A 21848-nucleotide genomic window follows, 5' to 3' on the forward strand; every position below is an offset into this window, starting at 1 on the left:
GTCCGACCCCTGGGAGGGGGGGGAAAGCCCTCGGACTTTGGAACAAGGCTCCTCTGTCTCTGCTGCGCTCTGAGGTTTCCAGGCCCCTTCCCGCCAGCCAGCGGGCGGCCTCCTGGCAGCCTAGTCCGGTGGTGGGAAGGCTGGGCACACGCTGGGGAGCCGCTAGGGCTCCTCCACCCTGACAGTCCCATTCAGCCAAGATTTGGGCACAACCTAGGTTCATCCCAGACACTTTATCGCTCTCATCCCAACCCTTTCTTCTGCGGTTTCTAAGAGATCCAATGACAACACCTCTCATTTATGCACCACATTGTCTCAGAACATGGGGAGTTTTAATCATTAATCCCCTAGGTTGCATAGACCACTTGCAAGGAACTTCTCTGACTTTTGGTCCTAAAGGGCAAGTTCTGCTCCTCACCAAGTTCAAGGATAAAAGGTGAGAAATCAGGAAAAGGGGCAGTTATGGCCAACGGGGATCAGAGCTTCTGCCCCTTCAAATGGGCATGGTGCCACTAGGATTTCAAAGTGGGTCCCTAGACCAATAAGAAAATATTTAGAGGAAAAGAATGTCAGCCTTCTGCTGTGATTGTGGATTTTAGAAAGACAGAAGGTCTTATTCATCTTTATCTCTCCAATGTCAGAATATAACAGCCTGCTGTGTTGCTTTTTTTAAAAATATATATATTTTTATTGATTACAGAGAGGAAGGGAGAGGGAGAGAGAGATAGAGACATCAACCATGAGAGAGAATCATTGATCAGCTGCCTCCTGTACATCCCACACTGGGGATCAAGCTCTCAACCCAGATATGTGCCCTGACTGGGAATCGAACTCAGGACCTCCTGGTTCATAGGTTGACACTCAATCACTGAGCCACTGGGGCCAGGTGCATGTTTTGTGGGTTTTTGTTTGTTTGCTTGCTTTTTACGTGAACTAGTGAGTAAATGAAGGTCAATAAATAAATGAGGACAGAGTTGTAAGACTCCAGACTTGTCCCTCAACTTTTGAACTTCAGTTTTGACATCTACAACCTGCCCTACTAACACTTAGACTTAAAGTGAGACTTGAGTAACTTCAAATGTGAGTAGTGAAACATTATGTAAATGGCAGTATTGTTTTTATTAGGATAATGTTTGTCTAGGCTGTCATTTGAAGGCCTTTTTTCTTGAACTATAATACTGTCAATGTAAGAAACATTCAAACATGTAGAGAATTTTTATGAGTTTATTTGAGCCAAACTGACCACAATGGCTAGAGAGCAAAGTCTCAATGGTTTGGAAAAAAGTGCTCCGGAGAATGGCAGTATTGCAGCTTATTTTATACATTAGAATCAAAGGAGGAGATGTAAGGAGGTCACATGAAATCCATGGAAGGTAGGTTAAGCGGGCGAGAGAAAGAGAAGCAGGGAAATATCTAGGGTTGAGTGAAAAGTAAAGCAGAGACACATACTTCTGTTACATTTGGTGGATACAAGATAGTAAACATTTACAGCACATAGAGATGGTAAACAGGGGACAAAGTAACAATAAGAACTTCTGTAGTTTACTGCTCTGATGGTTGTGCTCTGAGGGGTCTGGAAAGCCAGTTTATTTTGGCATTTCAAAGGTATGTTATCTAAGATGCAAAAGACAATAGACAGGCTCACTTAAGTAAAGTTTGACCTTTGACAAGGAAGCTATAGGCCTAGGACTACCCCTGGGACCCGCTTTTGGTTAAGAAGTTTTATGTTCAGGCCATCCTGTGTGGTTACTTTCAGTCTCTGAATTTTTAAGGCCCACCATGCAGGCCTCCCGAGCATGTCAAGTTTAGCATGTGGCCCCCTTATTATCTATAATATAATGCCATTACATAGGAGTCAAACTTGGAGAAAACTGATCAAGGATTGAATCTTGCAATAGTAACCCCAGAAAAGTTTCATGTGTCTCTAAACCTCAGTTTCCTCATCCATTAGATAAAAATAATACTGATATTATAGAAATGTGGGAGGGAACAAATGAAAGCATTTATAAAGAAAGTTAGTCATTAATTATGAGCATTAAGTAAACTAATGCATGTATGGTAACTTAGCACAGTGACTGGCCTATAGGACATATTTACTTAATTATATCTATGATTGTCTAGGGCAGCTATTTTCAGCCTGTGTGCCACAAGAATTTCTAAAACATGCAACACTTGATTATTTAGTCAGGGGCACTGACCTCTTTCCCCTTAGATTGTCAAATAAAAACATGACAACAGCCAACACAACAATAGCCAACTGGTGTGAATGAATCAAAATTATACCTAGTGTTTCTGTCAGCTCGACAAAAAATATATTTTTTGGTGTGCTGCAGAATTTTAGTAATTAGTTCATGTGTGCCATGAGATTGAAAAGGTTGAACATCACTGGTCCAGGGGAGTACCTAAGAAACTGATCGTGGAGCCAGCCACATAGATTTGAATCCTAGATCCACTACTTCTAGCTCTATGACCTCAGGCAAGTTTTATCTAACCCATTTGCCTTTATGTTTAGTTTCTTTATGTGTATAACAAAGATAAAAATTATACCTACCTCAGAGGATTATAAGGATTATTATGAGGATTAAACTAGATAAAATACATAAAGGACTTAAAATATGTCTACCACATAGTGGGTGCTCATTAACTATTAGCTATTATTTTTCTTATTTTTGGGACATTTATATGAGCACAAGGTGAAGTCTAGATTCTCAGCTCCTCAGGGCAGGAATGAAGCTCTTAGCTCAGCCTTCTGGCTCTCTGTAGCTACTTGATAAATGCTAATATTAATAATGGTGGTTGGTGTATGTGTGTGTGTGTGTGTGTGTGTGTGTGTGTGTGTGTGTGTGTACGGGTAATTAGCTGTAATCTTGAGAAAAGTTGGGACACCATTTATCTAGAGTCACAAAATAGACTGTGTATTGACTCTGTATTTCAGGGCCTGACTGTAGACAGTTTATTAATCACCCACTGACAGGAAACAGACAGACACTATGAGTTATCAGTCATTTCAGTTCCTGGAGCAATCTGGCCATTCCCCCTGGGTCTTCCCATGTGACCCACTACTGTGGGCTGCAGCCCCTGAACACTCTGAAGCTAGAGTTCATCTTAAGCTTGAATGGGAATGGACCAGGGACTCCAGACTGAATCCACAGAGGGTGAGGGGGGAAACGTATGACCACTAACTTGGCAGACGGCGTTCATCTCCCTGTGACAGATCCCTCATTGGCAGAGGCCATCAGTGACATTAAACAGGGTGTCTCATCCATTTAACTCTATGTTTCTGCGCATCATCTCTGAGTGATGCTGACTTTCCAGATGACACCTCATCAGATAATCCCCATCTTCTCTTCCCCGAATTCTTCTGAGTCAGGCCTCTCCCCGAACTCATGTTCACCACCCATATGTCTGATTGAACTTGCCTCCATGCCAGTCACTCCTAAGGCTTAAAGATGCCTGACAATTGGGAACTCCCACAAGAAAGCACCTGATCTCTTATAGCAGCAACACACCTGATACAGAAGGGCATTTGTAACCATCATCATAATGGGAACTCAGGACAGGAATTAATTTACTAGTAGGTCATGCGGGGGCAAGGTGTGGGCTCTGAAGCAGCTGATCAGATATCTAGAACATCTGACACCTAAGCTCCCTCACCTGAAAAATTGGAAATATAAATCCTGAGGTTATGAGTGTGAAAGGTTATTAACTTGAAGAACAAGAGCATATTCCTTGTTATTACACTGCTGTTAAAATGAAGCATTTTCTGATTTCATAGGAGAAGGCACAGAAGGAAAAGAGGGGAAATATCATGCAACTAGCTTATTGATTTTCATTTATTAGATTAATGTTTGTCAGTTTCTTCATGAACAAACACAATTTTAACTGTATTAATATTCTAGACAAAAACAATTTGACGTTTAAGGTATGATAGGCTATGTACAGCAATGGTTGTATATTTTCTTTAAAAAAAGTAATGTACAGAGGGCAAGGTTGCATAGCTGAAGCACTTTCTGGTTGAATAAGTTACCACCTGCTTAAGGATCTGTTGAAAGTGTCAGACCAGGGGGTCAGCTGGTGCTAGTTCTGCGTCCCCACACAATGGTGTGTGGCTCTAGCATGGTCACCCACCCACTAAAATAAACCTTTCATTGGCAACTGGCATTAATCAAACAATCACACAAATTTTTAATTATAAACAGGACTGTGAGCTACTTGGAAAGAACTAGATTACAGTAAGAGGACCTGACCCAGTGTGATTTTAAACCAGACCTCTGTACAACGAGTGTGCTAACTAGTGGTGAGAGGATAGTATAGGAAGCACTGGAGAGTGATATGCTTCTTTTAGCTTTTGTGGGGTAGAAATCCTCTAACCTCCACCCTACCAACAGCTAAAAGTCATAGGTTCAAACATAGACATTCAAGAGAAAGCCTTCTGAAACTATCACAACATAAATTGAAAAAATTTTTATTAGCTTAACTAGGTTTATTTTTTTAAAAAAAATTAATGCCTGCATATAGTTAAAAAAATAAAATAGTATTTACATATATACTGTGGAGGGTCCATGTCCATTTCATATCAGACCTCCACTGCCCCTCTACAAAAGCCACTACTGCTAATGGTTCTTGTCTGATCTTTTATGTCATAAACAAACAGGTGCTTATGCACAGATATCCTGTTATTTCATGCAAAAAGCAGCATACTTGTGTCTGAGATCTTCAAAAGAGAGAACTTAATGCATGGAATTGGTTACCCAGGTTATAGAATTCCTGAGAAGTCAGAGGATGGGGAGGCAACCAAGAGATAAGTAACAGCATAAAGCTATTACCTCCACTAACCTGGAGGGGCAAAGGAATGAGTTAGGGGCCTGGCTCACCTGGAGGAAGCTGGAACCACAGTGGCTTTGTCCAGTGGGATCTGAGCTCTGAACAGAGTTGCTATTAAAAATATTGCCCCTAAAATCTCCTGCCAGAGCTTTCCAGTGGCCAAACACAGAAAGGAGCCAGCAGACATGGGAACCTGGTAATGCGGCATGGGCATGCATTCATGGGCTCTCCTACGATACAAGGGATGGTTTTATAGGGGCAAACAGACCACACATATATAGACATGTCTCATGCTTTTTCACTGTAGCACAATATTCTAGTGTCTGAATGTGCCATAATTATTCTAGTACTCTACCAATGGATACTTTAACTGCTTACAGTATTTTTTTCTGTTACAAATAATATGGCAAGAGCAGCCTTATGCATACATTTTTGCACACTTCTGTAAGTGGACTCTTTTAGGATAAATTTTTGAAATGGCACTGGGACAAAAGTACATGTAATTTGCATTTTGATAGTTTTTGTCAAATCATCTCCCAAATACCTTATTAATATCCTTAATATTGATTTGACCGCTTTTGGAGGGATAGTGCCATATGTCCTGTCACCCATATCACATGGCATTGGAAGAAGCACTGCATTTTTAAGTGGGAAGTCTGGTTTTTCAAATTGAGGTCTATAAAGAGAGCCTCTTAGCAATTCAGGACTTAGCAACTGCTGTCAGCCCAAGAGAAGTGGAGGGTGGGAAGATGCCTCAGTCAGTTGAGCTGCCACATCAAAATGCCATTGACTGGATGGCTTAAACAGCAGACAGTTCTTTTCTCACAGCTTTAGAGGCTGCAAGTCTGAGGTCAGGGTGCCAGCTCCTGACGAGTCCTCTCTTTCTGGCTTGTGGGTGGACACAGCTCACCATGTAGAATTTCTCTCTCTTCTTCTTCTAAGGCAACCCAATCCTGTCAAATTAGAACTCCATCCTATGACCTCATTAAACTTTAATTACCTCCTAACAGCCTTATCTCCAGACACAGTCACATCGGGAGTTAGGATTTTAGCAAATGCATTGGGAGGACAGGACACAATGGAGTCTACAGTAATATAGGTCTACTCTCCTCTTTCAGGCTCATAATCTCATGCTTAATTTTTAAGGGAATGAAGGCTTTTGAATATTTGCTACATAATGCTCAGTGAATGTTATGTATATATTACTGTAATGTCACTCTTTTTCTCTCCCTCAAATTTCCTTTTTTCCCCTCCTTTTCTGAACTCCTCAATTTGACAAAATAGCCTCCGTAGTTCAAGCAGTTGTGATTTGTGCTACATAAAACTTTCTAAAACGCATCACCCATTTACAGATTCTGGCTTCTCTGGCTGTAGGAGGTTGGCAAGCTACAAGCAGGGAGGAAATCTTCGTCATTCTTTGATGAAGTCTTTTAATGGATGAGTTCTATTACATTACATAGCATAGTATACCCTGCCCACTCGAGCAGAGGAAAACACAGATCAAGCCTTTCTTCACATGCTACACACATCACAATTTTCTCTGAAATTTGTGTCAAGGACTGAGCCAAATTCATGATACCTCTGGGTAGGAATTTTTGGGAAAAGGAACAAAAATCTCAACAGACCATTATAGAGTTACTGTTGTTCTCTGTAGCCAGAGGAAGAGACATCATTCCTTGCCTATGAACACTTTGACCTTGTCTGCCGATCACCCTAGTCACTTCTTCTGGGGTTTCCTGAAACTCAGATACCCATATAATGTCTACTCAGTTCCAAGAAATTGGTTCCTTAATTAAAAAGGGATGCAATCCCAAACAGCCACTCACCTGGAGGCTTCTGAAGTTTATATGGGAAGAGTGTTAGAGAGTACTACCTGCCCACTCAGAGTTCCTCTTCAAAAATCCTTCAGGTAATTTGTTCATCTCTAGTGTCAATTCAAAGATTCTCCTCCTCTCCCAACCCCTATGCAATTTGTCTGCACCTGGCTAATGAAAATATGATAGCTAAGAACCCTTAGAACTATTCTCTTAATAACCAATTAGGTGTTCCTATCTGGGAAACTCCCTCCTTTAATGAAAACAAACCCTTAGAAACAAAGGTTTTGATGAGATAGTTTTCATGAGAGAGAATTGCTTTCTGAAACAATAGGCTGACCTTAAGAGAGTTTTTTTTTTCCAAGTTAATATTAAGTTAAAGAGTGGAGTGAAGTTATTTAATCTTCAACTGAAGGGACACCATTAACAAAACCAGGAAAGAAAATCTGAGCATAACAACTGATAGCACAGAAATACAAAGAGTCATAGACACTGCTACAAACAACTATATGCCAACAAACTGGACAACCTAGAAGAAAGGAGAAAATTCTTAGAAGCATACAAAGACTGAATCAGGAAGAAAAAGAAACTTTGAGCAGACCAATTACTATAGTAAGGAGTTTGAAATAGTGATAAAAAATCTTTCAACAAATAAAAGCCCAGGACCAGATAGCATCATAGAAGAATTCTACCAAACACTTAAAGAAGAATTTCTTTATACCAATACATCTAAAACGCTTCCAAAAAAATTGAAAGGAATACTCCAAAATTAATTTTACAAGGCCAGCATTACCCAAATGCTGAAGCCAGACAGGGATACTTATAAGGAAATTACAGACCAATATGCTTGATGAACACAGATGCAAAAATCCTCAACCAAATGCTAGCAAAACACATTAAAAGGGACATATATCATGATCAAGTGGGATTTGTCCCTGGAATGCAAAGATGATTCAACATCTATAAATCTATAAATGCAATACACCACATTAACGGAATAAAGGATTAAAAAATACGTGATCATTTCAGTAGATGCAGAAAAAGCATTTGACAAAAATTCAACATCATAATATCATAATAAATCAGGTATAGAAAGGCCATATATGACAAGCCACAGCTAACATCAGACTCACCGATCCTAAAAATAAAAGGCAAAGAATTGGCTACATTCTGTATTCTGATGAGGGTGTAGAGGATGTTAAAATACTTTAGCCCAATACTTCTCCACTTTTTTTTTCCGTATTGCCCTCACAGGAGAAAATTTTAAGTTAATTTAACTTAAGGTGAGAAATTAAATATTGGGTGTAAGATTTTTTCAGGTAGGGTTTTGTTTTGGAGGAGTATGAAGAAACCCTTACAAAAGCTCAGACTCTTTTTCACCCTACCCCTCCCAAAACAAATTCTGCCCACTTGCAGGACATATCACTCCTATTGAGAATGTATGCTTTGGCCAATCTCATGCCTTAAATACACACATTTCACCAATGAGAGCCCACTTTACCATAATTATGCTAAGTAACAAAATCTCTAGTGTTGTTGGGAGATGAGCAGGGTTGGATCCCTAGAATATGGACCTTCGGATGAAATGCTAATTCTCCTTCTGGGATAAAGGGAATCCTGGCAACTCTCTATCTGTAGAGTATAAATTAAACTGACTAATGTGTGTGTAAGAAAATGCTTTGCTAAAATATTAAAATAAATTACAGACATAATGACAGGAGTCCAGAGCCAGGAAGTGAATAGAGAAAAGGAGCTCTGTGCAGGGGAAAAGCCTAGACTTCAGAGAAAGAATGAGAGAAAGGATGGGGTTTGGCTCTGGAGGAATATAAACAGTGTGCAAAGCAGCCCAAGTTCTGTCACTACAGTTCCCCCTTGGGTACATGTAATGGCCTTTGAAGGTTCATATTTCTGTGGGCGCCACATGCAGTCACTGAGCATTGGACTGGTGAGAGCAATGGAACTTGAGAATAGTCAAGGTCACATTTTGGGTCCTGGTAGGAAGGACATTGTCTGTGCTATGATTTCTTCTCTCAAAAGATGCATTGTTTCTGCTGGGAAGAGTTCCCATAGAGGCAAAGCACACTTGCACTTCTAACCCAGACCAGTTGGAAGGGCTTTGCACAGTGAGACCAAAGGCTGGACCGAGAAATGATGATTTAGTGGTCTAACTCCAGTCTGTGTCTAGCAGGATCACTTTCCTGGCATGAGAAAGACTCATGGCTGGGGCTTTCAAGTTCATGAAAGCGGCGGGTCTTCTGCCCAGAAAAGTGTACATAGGCATACTTTTTTGCATTCTACTTCAGAAGGTTCATGACCTATGACTCCAGAAGAGACATTGACTTGAAATATGATGAAACTTTTTGCTGCTCTGTTTTAAAGAGATGTTTGTACCTCGGTTAATAATAATATTGGTGTATCATCATTTGCCATATTTCAATATTTATATTTCCTGGCTTCTGGTCCAGGATACGGATCCTGAATTTTCAGTGTTATATAAATGGGGATTGTTTTCTCCTCACTAGTGCACCATTATACTCACCACGTCTATAAATGGCCTCGCCCTTTGAGACTGTGTATTCTCACAACAGCTCAGATCTCCGGGCAGCTGATTCTGCCCGGCAGGTGTGGGATGTGTGATTGAGTCATTCTGGAGTCTCAAAGAGATATTTGTTAGAGGGAGCAACAAACAGTGGCTGATTCAGTGGCTCCTTGGGCTCTGAACAACCTGGTACTTACCACAATTTACATTGGAAGGAAGCTCTGATGTGGAGGAGATGAAAGGAACACAAAAGCAGAAGTCCCACAGGCAGGCACAGTAGGAAGTGTGGAAGGGGGTTTTTCCTGGGGCCTTTTCTTTTTAAAGATAAGGCTTAGGTAACACAGGATGAAGATCTGGCCGTTCAGTAGCAAATGTGGTCAAGTCATTTGAGTTAAGACAATAGAGCCCGGTGTTGCTCTGGCTCTGAGGCAGGACGGCTTAAGTTTGAATCCTTGCTGCCTTGCTCTGTGTCCTGTCATTTCTCCTTGTCTCAGTTTCTCCTTCTAATATTATTCACTTCTTAGATGGTTCCCAGTATTAAATGGGAAAATATATGCCAGGCACTTAGAGCAACACTCTCCACAAACATCAGTGCCTATCTGCAATCAAGTTCACTGACGCGTTCCTTTAGAATGATTGTACCCTGTGCCGTGTGGACACGGCTGTCTAGGCCACTGAATGGAGAAATTTTATAGTTTCAAAGAATGTTCATGCTACAGTAACCGCCTATTTAAAAGTATAAACCAGATACTCAGAGCAGAAAATCTCCTTGCAACCATGGCAGTCACATCAGCTGGAACCTCAGTGTCAGGAGTGCCTGCAGTGTCCTCAGCCCTGTGCTAAGCACTGTGGAAATGTCACTGGGCCAGTTCTGAGCCTGGGGGCTGGTCTTGCCCTGCAAGGTCTGGGACCTGCAGGCTCTTGATTCCTGCAGGAAAGAATTCAAGAGTACAGCAAGAAGGAGAGCAAGTGTTATTCAGGCAGAGAAAAAGAGGCCAGGATATGGGTGCAGCCACTGCCTGCTGTGAAAGGAACAAAAGGAGGCATCTGAGTGGAGGCAGGTGAACTCGCAAGTGAGCTGAGTGTGTGGTCAGTCAGTTCTTGGGATTTTACGTGTTTTCAAGGGTGGGTTGTTTTTAAGCTTTGTGGCGCCAAATTCTGACTCCACCTTCTGGTTGGGAAGGGTTTTGTTCCTAATATGGTCCATTAGATCCCTTCATTTCCCCTTCTATTTGTGGTGTCAGTTTTCACAATAATGATGGTATAATGAACTTTGTTTGGGATTGTTCTCTGGTCATTTTTCCCTCCACCTTGGATTGGTCTGGTTGGAGCCAGTCCTTGTTGTTGCTGACTTCTGCCTGCACTCAAGGATTTCCTGCCATAAACCTGCTCCCTTTGGTCATGCGCATGCATGGAGGTGGGGCTTTACTAGTAGTGAGAGGATCTAGCAGCTCATCTGCTCTTGATGTCAGCTTCTACTTCTCACTCACTTGTCCGGATTTTTCCCTAACGTCTTTATATCCTGACTCAGAATCCTACTGAAGGTGGATGTCCATGTGTTTGTCTTCCTTGCCTTCTGAGAGGTTATCATCCGATTTCTTAATCAGAGCGTGGCCTATACCATTACACAAAAAGTTACAAAACAAGTGGTGCAGGAGATCAGAGGCATAATGATGCAAGTATGGTATGAAGTCTTCAGGTGTTTATGGGGTCAGAAGGATACATTTGAAATGGTGTTCGTGAGGGATAGCATCTGGAAAGGCTCCTGAAAGGCAGGTGCTTTGAAAACTTGGCAGGCCTTTGAGAGGCAGATATGAGAAGGAAATGGATTCCTGGCAGGAAAATCAAGGCTATTGAAGGCCCAGAGGACTGTGGGTGTGGGGTGTGTGTTGGTGATGGTGGTGGGGGAAGCATGGGTGCTGTAGGATGCATGGTCCCAACAGAAGGAAGGTGAGCAGCACCGCTGAGAGAGGATCTTGTCATTGGTGCTAAAGCTGCAGAAAAGGAAGGAGCTGAAGGAGAAGTGTGGATGATTTTAAATGCCAGGTGCTACTGTTGTTTAATGGACAGTGGAGCTTAAAAGGTTTTTGAATTGATCAGAACTATGCTTAAGGCACCATGGGTAAACCACTTTGTTCTTGTTAAGTACTTTTTCATACTTTATTTTGTCCTTAGAGAAAGAGAGTGTGATACAGAGAGAAGCCATTATTTGCCTCATTTTTGCCTCATATATGCCTAGCCATGTCATACACATTGCAATTAAAGCAAAAGATCAAGAGATTGTCCTGTTGACACCCATAGAAGGATTGGAAGGAAGGGGATGGGGCAAGATGGATCCCCTGTGAACTACTGTGCAAAGCTAACTGTTGGGAAACAGAACCTGCTTTTCTTCCAAGCTGTATCCAAAGCTTAAGTAAGAATAATGTCTCATTCATAAAGTATATCTATATTGTCATGATACCTTTAATACATATCTGAAATACATATTATTTTACAATTTAAGCCCTAAGACAAAATCCAACATCTGTACAGTGCTTTGAAATCTACAAGTATCATTTGATTATTTAATCATTTGACCTCCCCAATAAGTGACAGGTAGATAGGTTAAAGTATTATTGATATTTCTATTAAAACAAAACTAGCATTCAGAGAGGACCAGTGACCAGTCTAAGGTGGCACCGTTAACAAGAGATGGACTCAAAATTAAACAACAACATGAACTTTAGATTCTTTCAAAACTTCCATAGTTCATCATATTTTGCTAGCTGTTTCTGCTTACCTCAATCCAAGCCATTATCTAGCATTTGACAGTAAGCTTCTATAGACTAAAGGGTTCTTTCTACTGTTATTAGAATTTTTCCTGGCCTGATTATTTGAGGACTCTGGGTGGGTGCCAAGATGGAAGACTACAAGTGATTCAGCCAATACAGGGGCCAGCCCCCTCTTCATGGTGCAGAAACCAGTCAACAGCATCAAGGGACTCTGCCATGGCTGAGTGGCTTGGCTATGAAACAGGTTGCAGTTTGTTGATTTTTTTGGCCTGCCTTCCTCTCCCATCTTCCACTCCCTCCATTCCCAGGCCACACTCGCAGGGAGGATCTGACACTAGAGCTCTATCTTTCCTGGCTGGCTACCCATCTGCGTCAAAGTATTGTTAGCTTTGGTGCCCATTGTGGGGGAGGGAGGAGAACAGGGGCTGGACTCAAGACCATCCTTAGGCAGCTAAAATGATTTCTTTCTAGTGGACTCTTTAACTTGTGAAGCCAGAAGAAGGTTATTTTTGCCTAGAGAGACTTCAAGATTTTAATGAGGAGCTTGGCTTTGCACATTTTTTAATGCTCTACTCAGTTCTCAAGAAATAAAAAAAGAGCTATGTCATTTTCAAAGAAATGACTTTACAGGTTGGCATGTGAGCTAGTGGGGCTACAGCTGAGCCTATGCTCTCCATGGCATACTTGTCTAAATGAGGCAGGGAAACCAATCATCCCCCTGTTGTTTTGTATTTTCTACAAGACAGTGCTCCCACAGGGCAGTGATGGATGTAAATTCCGGCACCCATATGAAAATGTTGAGAAGCATTTGCATTCTCTTTAGAGCCTTATAAAGTTGAACAGCTTACCATGGGAAGGGACTTCTGGGGCAATACATCCAAATGAAACTTAAAGCAGTAACTGCTGTGGTAAAGATTAACTAGTTTGACTGGGAGAGCCCAAGATGAGTACTGACCTATGAATTCCATGAGCCATTCCTGTGTATTCCAAGGAGCCAAGCGGTAGTCTTCTCTTGAAACTAGTGCCAATTAGCACTCAAAAGAAGTGTTGTTGAGTGAATGGATGGATGCCTACAGCATTCCTCACCAGGACTTTAATGAAAACTTTCTCTTTACCTAGGAGGCCCTTTATTCAGTACATTTGTTCTTACTTTCAGTCAACAAATATTATCAGAACCTTCTAGGTGTCAAGCACTGTACTATGCATATTATGGATGTGATGAAGTCATGCTCAAGGAATTTACAGTGTAGCAGAGGAGAGAGAAAAGTGACACACTGAAACTAAAGGTGCAAATGACAAACACAGAGTTCATAGAGTGGGGAAAAGCACAGAACTGGCAAGTCAAGGTGATGGTCCAACAGTTCAAACAAACAAGCAAACAAATAAACAAACAGGAAATCAACTAGAATTTAATTCAGGAGTTACTGAATAAAATAATAAGGGTAACAAAAGTTACCATTTATTGAATCCATTAAGTTCAAGGATTTTCTACATACATTATTTCTAATATCATATTTCATAATACCCATTTTCCAAATTAGGAATTTGAGACTCAAAAATTGCTTGAGTCCACACAAAAAAATGATTATGAGTCTGGGTTTTGGCTATCCCTGCCACTAAAGTTATTAAATACTATGTGAATACAAGGCTGGTTCTTGATTAATAAACCAATTGTTTATAACTACCCATGTCTCTGATATTCCTCATCTCTCCATGCCTAGTTAAAATCTAATTCATTCATTAATTCAAAGAAATCTCTCTTAATGCATCTTGTCTACCTTTGTTTTTACTATAACATTTGTCATTATCTAATGTACAATATACTATATCAATTCTAAGATGTATAATATAATTAATATAAGATTACATAATAATAGGGCATCTTTAAATTGATGACATCTGAAGTTCTTTAAAAATACAGTATTTTGCTTATATTGCCTATTTTCTTTTTTCCCTCAGTAGACTATAAGCTCTCTAGGAGAACACAGCTTTTGTTTGCCTTGTTCATCTTTATAGCCCCACCACATGGGATGTCATTGAATAAGTTAATGACTGATTGGATGTAGATTGCCTACTATGTGTCAGTATTTGTGGGAGTGAGGAATATAATACACATGGTCTTTGCCTACCTGGAGAAGGTGCAAATTAAATAAACAGACAAATAAGCACATAAATAAATGTGCAAAGTCACATGGGGAAGTTGGGAGAAGTGAAAATATTAAAGGTGCTGTGGAGAGAATAAATGAGGTGGTTTCCAAATTTAGATTGGAAAGTCAGAGAGGGCCTCTCCAATCTGATATCAGAACAATGATGGCAATGAATGCAAGAATCCAGACTATTGTATTTATTACCTGGCACATATAACAGTCAATCTTGACCATCCTAGTCCAAAACATTTCTCCCATCTTGTAACAATGCATGGCACTTATTGTATCTGCTTGCATTTTTGGTTATATTTTTTCAGATATCCTTTTTGTCCACCTAGATTACTAATGTGTTCATTCTTCTGTAGAATAGAAAGAGCACTGGATTAGGAGACAGTAGGCCTGGACCGTAGTTTTAGTTTTGCCCCTATTTTATAATTAGAAAGGTTTTATAAACTCTTTAGTCCTCATCAGCTTTGCCTGTAAAATTAGAATCTTATATTAGAGAATCTCTAAGGACTCAGTGAGCTTTAACATTTAAATTCTATAACTATCAGCCCTTTTTAACACACAATTATTGAGGAACTACTATGTGCTAAGCTGCTAAACTTTCTGCGTTGCACTGGAGGAATTAAGAGGTAAGAAAGAAAAAACACACACCATATGTCCATTTAAGGTGTTTATGATTTTGAGGAGGAGTCTGGTGCATTAATATATGCTTCAATATATGAAACATAGAATTCCATTTAAAAAAAAGATTTTAAATAGATTTTTAGAGGGAGAGATAGGAAGAGGAAGAGACAGCAACATAGATGTGAGAACAAAACATAGACTGGCTACCTTTTGCATGCCCCCTACTGGGGATGGAGGCCACAACCTGGGCATGTACCCTGACCTGAAATTGAACAGGCAACCATTCGGTGCATGGGATGACACCTAACCAACTGAGCAACTCCAGCCAGGTCTTCCCTCTGCTTTTAAACTTTCAACTGTTATCATTGTCTTTCCTAAAGCCCATCTTTTAGTAAAGGCACTGAATTCTGCCTACCACCAACTGATGGGGCAAGTGATCACATCAACTAGACACTGTTGCTTTGTATTTGAGAGGAAGCTTTGAGAACCTAAGTTATTTCTAAGAAAGTAAGCATCTATATGCTATTTTGATCTTTCTGAGAATATTGGTTTTTGTTCTTAAATTTTTCCCTTCATAATTGCATGATAGCTGCTAAATTTCTTGGCATAGTATCTTAAACAATTGTATTTAAAAAAGGCAGCTTTTCTCAAAATCCTTTTGATGACAGAAAAGAACCATGTTTTTGTCCTATTTCCTCTCTTTCTCACTCCAGTCTGAGCAGACTGCCCTTTAGGTCCCAGTGGCCATGGTTGGGGCACATGCCCATAGTCTAAATGCAAGGGAGTCTGGGAAAGTACGTCCTTGGCATTTACAGTCTCCTTATTGGATAACAGATTCTCTGTGTGCTAAGGGGAGAAGCAGTGAACAGTGTGGTTGCTGGGTAAACCTCCAACTGTCTTCAAAACAGGAAAAGAAAGAGTGGGGAGTTATTAATGAATCTCAAGCTCAGGCCCTGGCACAATCCTTTGCTTTTTGAATTGTAGGGATTCATCTGATATTTGTTGATTGTAGGATCATTGTCATGGAAATGGAAAAATCAATGTCAGGTCGGCAAGTGAATAGCAAAATCAGTTTATTATTTCCAGGCCATGACTGGGTGAAAATTTTTTAAAGTATGTCACTTGAATGAGTGACTGTTGATATTTCTCTCCTAGGTGGCTAAACTAAAATACTAATTCAACATCAGGAGAGGTAGTGGTGGTTTTTTAAAACCATGTCTAATTTGGCAACATTTATATAATCTAAAAGCAAATCGGGGAAAAGTCTGATTTCAATGGAAAAAAGACCAGATCCTAGGAAATGAAGGTTTACTGAAAATAGCATGTGTGGGGTTCTAATGAAAACAAAACAAAACAAAAAACGGGGTTGGGGGGGAAGGGAGTGCAAGATGGCCCCAGGCTATGGAAAAAAGTCAGTAAGACCCTAATAAAGTACTCAGTGTCAGTTGATTACACATGGAAACTCATAACACGGAAGCGGAAGAGGGTACTACATACATTAGGTCAATTTTAAAAATTAACTGTATATACAAGAACACATGAACATTTTTTAAAAAAACTTCCTTTGCTTTTCTCACAAGTATAAACAAAACAGAGAGCCAAAAAATTGTCTTCAGACTAAAACAACAAAAAGAATATTGCATAGGGACTAAAAGAAGACCTCAGAGATCATCAAATTCTATCTTCTTTTTTTTTTTTAATTGAGTGATGTTAAGGCCCAGAGGGATTGGTCATTCGTTTATTCACTGGTTCAACAATTTATTGAGCTGCTAACATTTGCCAGGCACTGTGAGCATATGATCCATACTATACCTTTCTGAACGTGTCTCCCAGGATCCTGGGAATAGAATCTGGAGTGGAGAGAACCCCCTCCACTTCACCCCCCGACCCCAGCCCAATGCCCAGAAGAAAGATATTTGGAGCTCATGAATTCTAATGGGGCTGTACCTGATTCCCAGAGCTGCACTGTTTTGATTTCTTCCAGAGGGTTGGTAGTTCACTTTCTTTTGATTTTTGAACCGCTAGGTTCTTATGATAAATTCTCTCATGTATGCAAGTTGGCTGGAGTAGGTTTCTGTGGCTATTTTACCCGCTCTAGTAAATTATCTAAAAAGTTGATAGTGTCCTCTGATCACTTCAAAGGTTTGTGACAGTGTTATAGTCCAACAATTTTATTTTTAGCAAGCTCATTTTATTCCACAGAAATAGTCTGCAGGTCATTAACCAACTGATGTTTCATCCCCAACAAGCTAAGTCCACATCCTAATCTCAGCATTCAGGAAATACTTTTCTCTGTCTACGTGGAAAGAAACATGTGAGCCACAGACTAATTTTTGCAATCCTCTGATGTCTGAGCTGCTAAAATTTGTTACGCACAGAATAGTTTTGTTATAAATATGGACTTCATAATAATTTCCATGAATATTATCTACCATAAGCAAATAAATAAATTGCCTTTTCTGGATAGCTTTTAGAAATAGCCATGGAAGGGATGATGACAGATATATAATGCTTTAAATAAGTAGCTGTCATCCTGTTCCAGAAATAGCAAATTCTTCCCACAAAGAGAAAGAGGCACTGCTTGCATCGGCGCCAGTCTATGAGGTTTGGTTGAATGCTTTCAAGTGCAACCCCTTGATGAATCTGGCCCTAGACATCCTTGAGACATTACTGTGTCTCCCCTTACAGAGCTTGCCAGACTCCGAGGATAGCAAGGTTCACCAGGTTGGTGAAGTGATCAGAATTGAATTAGGGCTCCACCATTTGATTTCCTTAATTGACTCAGTTAACCACCCTACGCCTGGAGATCCTTAACTAAAAAGTGGGACCAATAATAGTGTCTACGTTCCAGCTGAATTATAAAGTATAAGCAAACGAATATGTGGATGATAGTCATAGAGATGTTCACAAATACTCTGGTTCTCCGCTCCTTCTAGGTGAGATTGAACTTTCTCACCCTCATTGGAGTAAAAGTGGTGGCCAAGTGACTGACTTTGGCTAATGAAATAGAAGGAAAACTGATACATGTCACTTCTGGGAGGAAGTCTGCAAGAGCCAGTGTTAGATTCACAGATTCATTGTTTGTTCAGCCACATCAGTGTTCCAGATTGTGGCCTCTCCATCCACTTGGGGTCCTAGAGTGAGGGTGATGTGGTTCAGAGTCCCCAGGTGAACTGAAATAAGCCTTTGGAAGCCCAATATCAAGGTGTCATCAGGGTTGGGTTCTAGTGAGGTCTCATGTCCTGGGTTGCAGATGATCAGTTTCTTGCTATGTCCTCAAATGGCAGAGAGAGAAAGCTCTGGTGTCTCTTCCTCTTCTTATAAGGACACTAACCCCATCATTGGAGTTCCACTCTCATGGCCTCATCTAAGGCTAATTACTTTCAAAAGGCTTTACCTCCAAATACCATCCCATTGGGGTTAAGACTTCAACACGTTAATTTTGGGGAGACACAAATATTAAGTCTGTAACAATAATGTAGTGAGAGCAATGGAATAATGAAGTCGGATATTCTGGGTTAAAAATTCCAGTGGTCGCACTTGCTAACTATTAGGTTACTTAACCTCTTTGTACCTCAATATCACTATTAAAAATAGATTTTTTTCTTGTAGAGTTATTATAAGAATTAAGTGAGTTAGTATATGCTTGTAAGACATTCTTGAAGATTGATGTTTGTGTGTGGGGTACCTTGGGGATCCACATGAAAGTAAACCAAAACATTGGAATGCTTTGAGTTATTGAAAAGCCCATATAGCACTCCTTTAAAGTGACATGCTAAAGATGATGCAATCTTGCTTCATAAAGCAGGGAAGATATTCCATTAGTGTTTTGAAATAATTTCATATATATTTGTCCTTATCTCCTAATGACTTCTGACAATGAAATGTAACAACCCTCTAGGGACGCTCTTGGAAACTTATTCAGTAAGTAAACACCAGAGTGTCATCTACATGTTACAATAAAAAAATTCTCAGAGAGAATTACATCAGAAGCTTTCAGATACATGGATCCCACACTCCCACCTGAAGCCATACTTCTGACCTCTATTACCTTAGAATTAACTCCTACATTACTGCTTCCCAAATCCACTCCCAGTTCATCCCCTTAATAGCTCAAGTACTGGTCAAACTGAATGTATTTGTTTGTTGCTAATACCATGATTCTACCTCCTACTCCTTCCTCATCAAGTGCCATCTGGTCAGTGATTCAAAACTTTTTATCCCTTGGTGGCCATATTTTCTTGAGTATACTAGTAAAAAATTATGCTGAGTTTAAGACCAAACTTTTTTGACTTTGCCACTCATTTATTTGTTTATCTTCATTTTCTACCCAGTCAAACCACAAATTGGAAGGAACCAGACACTAAGTAGTGACATTTGAGGACTTTTCTGTAACTTCTCCTGGTTTCACTCAATCTTTGGCCCTAAAGGAGTTTAGTAAAGAGATAGTTCCATGCTCTGTGTTCTTCTTTACTCTCCCGGGTTGGGGGTACCTGCTCTTACCACCTCCCAAAGAGGAATGTGAGAATGAGTCATGTGATTTCCAGATTTGTATACCCAACCTGGGCCTTCTGAACTCTAGGCTTAATACCTGCTTGGAAATGTTTAGTAGTCTTCTCAAACTTGGAAAATCCAAGACAGAACTCTTATTTCCAACCTTTCCCCCTATTCATTTCCCAAAAGACAAAATAAAACAGGAAACAAACCATAAAACCCTTTTCTTCTAGTCTTCCCTAGGTCAGTAAACAACAACTTGAGTTGCTCTGGCTAAAAAGCTTGCCATTATCCTCGATTCCTTTCTTTCTCTCATAGTCCACATTTTGTACATGAGCAAGACTATGAGCTCTGCCTTCAGAACCCATCTACTTCCCAGCATAGTCACTACTGCAGCCCTACTCCTGGTCACTGATGCCTCTCACCTAGGTCACAGCTCTAGCTTTCTGTTTTCCCAGCTATTTTCCTATATTAGTTACCTATTGATTAATAACAAATCACCACAATGTGGCTTAAGACAACATATGTTTATTATCCAATAGTTCTGTGAGTCAGCTTATCTGGGTCCTCTGCTTCACTTCAGGGAATCCAAAAAGACTGCAATCACCTAAAGGTGTGACTAGAGAAAGATTCACTTCCATGCTTACATGATTATAGACAAGGTCAGTTCCTGAAGGGCTGTTGGACAGAGGGTCTCAGTCCTTTTTGGTTGCTGGACAGAGGCCACCTTCATCCACATTCCTTTGCCTTATGGACTTCTCCAACATTGTTTCTTGCTTCACCAAAATGCACAAGTCAAGAGAGCAATAAAGAGAGTCTTCTAGCCAAATGGAAGTAATAGTTTAGTATAACCTAATCACTGAAGCAATATCTCATCACCTTTACCATATTCTGTTGGTTAAAACAAGACACAGATTTTTCCCACACCCAAAAGCATGAATACCAGAAAGCAGGGACCATTGGATGCCATCTGAGAAGTTGCCTATTACATCCTCCTGTAGTTTATTTTTCATGCGGTGGTCAAAGAAATACTTTAAAGCATGAATCAGCTCATGCCATAACTCTATTTCAAACCTTTCAGTTCTTTCCTATTTAATTCAAATAGACTCCAGATTCTTCACAATGGTGTTGCACCATTCACATCTTAAACCACTCTCCCTGTATCTTCTTCTAATTCCTCAAACCCACCCAACACTGTCCCATCTCAAGGCCTTTGCACTGTGATTCACTGTGCCTGAAGTCATCTTGTCCCTGATACATCTGTGACCTGTCTACCTTTCACTTAATTCAGGTTTTTGCTTCAACATCATGTTTTGAGAGAGGCCTTTCTGGACCATGCTATCTCCAAACAGAAATTCCTTCATTGTTCTCTGCCTCCCTCCCCTTCTTTATTTTTATTCTCAATATTATTTTTTAACTACTTAAAGTATGATATGCCACATTTAATTGACTGCTTTTCACCACTAAAATTAATGTTCCATGGAGCAAGGACTTTGTTTATTTTGTTCATGCAATATATATAAAATGATCTAGTTGGTAAAATAAAGGGTAAATTAGGATAAATACAAGTACATCAGAAGGAGAAAAAAGAGTTCAGATTTCTTCTAATGATTAGCCTCTAATCATCCAAAAGCAAAGACCAAAGTACTATGTTCTGATCACTAGAGAGAGGTGCATCTTCCTTTAATTAAGATGAAATTCCTTGAAGGACACTCAGTCCCTTAACTGCTATCTCATCAAGTAGCTGTCTATCACTAACTCAGTTTTCTAATTGCCTGGTTCCTAGGAAAGTCCACAAAAGGAGGGTTATTAGACATGTGTGTTCTGATCCCTAGACTTGTTCATTCTCGCTGTTTTCAATATCTTCCTTACTAATTAGTAAAGTGACATTCCTGTTTATAAGGTAGCTTTGCAGCTAAAATGTAGGGACACTTACAGAATCAAATTTATGAACCTGAAAAGCCAAGTCCTCAAACTCTTCACCATTATCTTCTTCCAGAGGGTGGCAGCCATGATGAAACTCATCTAGAAAAGTCATTGGTCTTACCCATTGTGATCATTCCATAGTGCAGGGAGGCACATACATTTTGAGAATAGTTATATTCAAGTTCATATTTGTTTAGCTGCAGCAATTATGGAGCTTTGAAATTAACCTAAATGAGCTTAAGTTTTATAGTTTGTTACTGGGAGAAAAGGGAGACATTTCTGTGGCATTGACCACAAAGTTTACTTTTAATGGACAAATTTTCATTTAGTGAACTGCAGCAAAACAACACACAAATACTGAAGACATTTTTCTCTCAGTAGCTGTCTAATAAAACCTAAACTGGCCAACTTCCATGCCCTTCAGGGCTCCAGAATTACTATAAACAGGAAGTTAACATTTCCATAGCAATAACAATTCTGTAATAAAAGCTGAAGAGAAACAATAAAACAGAAGGTCAGGATACAAGCAATTTACATTTTATTAACATCCTAACACTACATCAGAGCTGATTTTGAATATTAAAATGGAGTCAGAGTATAATTAGAAAATAGCATTTGTAATCAAATGACATTTTTTCATTTTGAGATATGACTTTGCTCTGGTCTTATAGGAAGTTACAAACTTATATAGCATTTCTAAATC

This window comes from Myotis brandtii, unplaced genomic scaffold, assembly GCF_000412655.1.
Source record: "Myotis brandtii unplaced genomic scaffold, ASM41265v1 scaffold931, whole genome shotgun sequence".
In the NCBI taxonomy this organism is placed as follows: Eukaryota; Metazoa; Chordata; class Mammalia; order Chiroptera; family Vespertilionidae; genus Myotis; species Myotis brandtii.